The sequence below is a fragment of the Mandrillus leucophaeus genome, unplaced genomic scaffold, assembly GCF_000951045.1.
Source record: "Mandrillus leucophaeus isolate KB7577 unplaced genomic scaffold, Mleu.le_1.0 Scaffold24, whole genome shotgun sequence".
NCBI lineage: Eukaryota > Metazoa > Chordata > Mammalia > Primates > Cercopithecidae > Mandrillus > Mandrillus leucophaeus.
In genome coordinates this window covers 3,483,986-3,487,833 of record NW_012102476.1, presented here as the reverse complement: position 1 = coordinate 3,487,833, position 3,848 = coordinate 3,483,986, and the positions used below count along the sequence as shown (strand labels likewise).

The 3,848-nt window shown below is 49.1% G+C and overlaps 1 pseudogene; it reads left to right on the top strand.

Annotated features, from left to right (window-relative positions):
- The first annotated feature begins 1,974 nt into the window (after positions 1-1,974).
- Positions 1,975-2,943, top strand: LOC105541455 (annotated as a pseudogene).
- The last annotated feature ends 905 nt before the right edge of the window (positions 2,944-3,848 follow it).

Below are 3,848 nucleotides of genomic sequence, written 5' to 3'. Positions count from 1 at the left end.
GTTATTGACATTGTCAACACAGCCATTATAGGTTGCATAACAATCCATTAGGTGGATCCTGCATAGTTAGTCCTCTTATCATTGGACTAATTCATTCCAGGCCACAGGACATGGGCTTCTGGCCTGTGGCTGGGCAGTGGGGCCAGATGCAACTCAGGAACTGGTGCTTGAGCCCATCCACTCATTCTTCCACTCAGCAAATGTCTATTAAGAACTCAGTGCCTACCAGGCCCTGTGGATCCAACGAGTATCAGGACATGGTTCCTGTCCTGTCAAGTCTACTAGTAAGTGAGTCATAAGTGAAAAGAATTAGTTGTAGAGCAACCTGTAGAGTGCCACAATCGAGGCACAGGATGTTCCAAGATGCGGTGATGACATAGACACAGGAGCTTCAGCCCTGGGAGCAGGAGAGGACACCAGGAGGAGTCGAGGAGTGAGAGGGGACAGGCCTGATGACACACGCCAGGGGACCAAGCCCCCAGGGATGCCGCCAAGTGTGTCTCTGTCCACAGGCAGAAAGCTCATCCCACCACCTCTCAGGCCTCTGAGTGTTTGTTTTTTCTGTTTTCTATTTCAAATATTCCCTTTCTCCCATTTTTGGGGGGACTGTTTTTATACTACTTTCCAAAACCTCAACTTGCATGCATGCTTAATTCGTTTGTTTTCTCTTTTTGACACGAAAAGCATTTAATGCTGTTTTTACCTCTGCATATAGCTTTGCCTGTTAATCCTACTTTTTAAATTATTTTCTAAATAGTCTGCTTTTTAATTTTTTTAATTCTTGATTTACATCTTGTCCTAAAGATAATTTGAGATGCTACTTACATTTCAAAATTTCTAAGTGGTGTGTTTTACATTATTGTTAGTTGTATTGCATTTTGATCCGAGAATGGTTTCTAGAATTTCTACTTTTCAAAATTTACCAAAATACTCTGTAGCTTAATAATTATTTACTTTTGTCCACTGTCCATGAAACTTGAAAAGAAGGTGTACTGTTTGTTTTCAGGGTAAGAAATGTATATGTTCATATCTTCTATGTCCTTATTTATTTTTTGATTACTTGTTCAGAAAATGTGTTAGAATATTTCCAATAAAACTGTTCTCATGTTTTTCCTTGTATTGCTATATATTTTATTTCACAGTTCTTTGTTGTTTATTTAACATAAGAAAAAAAAAAAGGCCAGGCGAGGTGGCTCACGCCTGTAATCCCAGCGCTTTGGGAGTCTGAGGTGGGCGGATCACGAGGTCAAGAGCTCGAGACTATCCTGGCCAACATGGAGAAACCCCATCTCTACTAAAAATACAAAAATTAGCCAGGCATGGTGGCACATGCCTGTAATCCCAGCACTTTGGGAGGCCAAGGCAGGCAGATCACGAGGTCAGGAGATCGAGACTATCCTGGCCAACATGGAGAAACCCCATCTCTACTAAAAATACAAAAATTAGCCAGGCATGGTGGCACATGCCTGTAATCCCAGCTACTCAGGAGGCTGAGGCAGGAGAATGGCATGAACTCAGGAGATGGAGCTTGCAGTGAGCCGAGATCGCACCACTGCACTCTAGCTTGGGCGACAGAGTGAGACTCCGTCTCAAAAATTAATAATAATAATAATAATACAAAAAATTAGCCGGGCATGGTGGCAGGAGCCTGTGGTCCCAGTTGTTCGGGAGGCTGAGGCAGGAGAACGGTGTGAACCTAGGAGGCGAAGCTTGCAGTGAGCTGAGATTCCGCCACTGCACTCCAGCCTGGGCGACAGTGAGAGACTCCATCTCAAAAAAAAAAAAAAAACATTAAAAATATGGGCCGGTTCTTCCTCGTGCTTGGCATAGAGCTCCTGCAGCTGAGCCTGGGTCATCCCTGCCCTGCCCGGCCCTGGGTGCACCCTGCAAGGCTCCTTCTGGTGTCCCTGGAACATGGGAGGCTGCTGAGTGTGAGTGGCGGTGTCTGGCAGGAGCTGGGTGGCAGGGAGGGCATCCATGGCTGCAGCCAACAAGGGCAACAAGCCCAGGGTCCAGAGGAGTATCCGCTCTGCTTTGTGGCAGACCATGATACAGAGGGCTCCCGTGTTGCTGTCGGTTGCTGCGGGTGTGAACGAAGGGGGATGAATGCAGAAATGAAGACAAAGATAAAAAGATCTATTTTGAAAGGAGTCAGGGGGCTCCTTGCTTCTAGTGAACAAGGGCAGCCCTGAGCTTCCACAGCCCTTTGTATTTATTAGGTAGGAAGAGCAGGGAGGGAGAGGTAACTGTTGGTCACTTGCTTGATTTATCACAGGTACACATAATTTCTTTCTTTGTACAACAGGCTTCAGATGTTCTTATAGGTAATCACAAGGAACACTGCACTTGGGGCCCGACGGCCCTCAGCACTCCCCCCCGGGGCAGATGCCAACACCCTGCTTTCATGAGAACAGTTGACCGTTTACTCATATAGACTCCAGTGGTATACTGAGTTGGTCACAACCCCCATTTTCTCGGCCTGTAACACTCCCAGAGCCACGTCTGCTTTGATGAGAAGCTTCATGACTCGGTGATCATGGTCACCCAGGACAGCGACAGCAGCTTTCTGGTCAAGGTTGGCCTCCTGAAGATCCTGCGCAGATATGAGATTACCTTCGCTCTGCCCCCGCCCAGTTTGCAGGCTGAGCAAGGACATCCGCGAGGCACCTGTCCCCAACCTCTGCATGTCAAGCTCCTCAGCGTGGTACCTGTCCCTGAAGGTTACAGTGTCAAGTGTGAGTACTTGGCGCACAGAGAGGGCATCCTCAAAGCAGAGATGCTGCCAGCCCGCGAAGGTGGCGCCGGCGCCTCTGTGCGCATGGCGGTGCAGGCGGGCGCCAGAGGCGGACACCACTGCGTGCTCACCTGCGGGATGGTGTCAAGGGCTCGCGCGCAACACTGGAATAAGACTCGCAGCACAGCCACTGGAACGGCTTTGACTGAGGCCTCTGCCCACCCCAGCCCCCAGCCTTAAACCCCACCTGGTCCCCGGGACACGCTGTGTGATGGTGGCTTCCTCGCCCCTCTCTGGGGTGGGCATGGGGTGGAGTGGCCCTGGTCAGCCTCCCACCTCGGCCTTCATTCCTGCCACCACCCTGCCTCTCCCGTGTCCTCTTCCACTTCCTCCCCTCCGTGTGCCTCAGGCTCCTGTCAGAAGACATGGGTTGAGCCCACAAGGAGACTGTCTGGGGAAGGGATGGGGAGGGCGTGGGGTGGGTTCTCCCCACTGCCCACCCCAAGCCACAGAGGCTCCAGCCAGGGTCTGGGAGAGGACGAAGCTTGCTCTGTGACATCGTGGCCCCATCACTGCTGCTGCTGCCTGGTATCAGCCACCTCTCCTGCCCCTCCCTCTTCTCCACTGCTGTGCACAATGAGTCCCCACCTCCCACCCCTCTGGTCTGTGTTACTTGGTTTTTAAGTGACTGATTGGGATAGAACCCTACAGAAATAAAACTTCCAGTGGATACGAAATTATATATATATGGGCATGGTGACTCATGCTTGTAATTCCAGCACTTTGGAAGGCCAAGACAGGAGAATCACTTGAGACCAGGAGTTTGAGACCAGCCTGGTCAGTAGAGCGAGACCCCATCTCTATCAACAAAAATAAAAAATAAAATAAAAAGAAATTAAAAATATATTAACTGAAATTAAAAACAATAGAATAGAACTTCTTTATCTGATGGAAAGTATATATATTTTTAAAAAACTAGGCCAGGTACAATGGCTTACGCCTGTAATCCCAGCACTTCGGGAGGCCAAGGCAGGCAGATCACGAGGTCAAGAGATCAAGAGCATCCTGGCGAACATGGTGAAACCCTGTCTCTACTAAAAATACAAAAATTAGC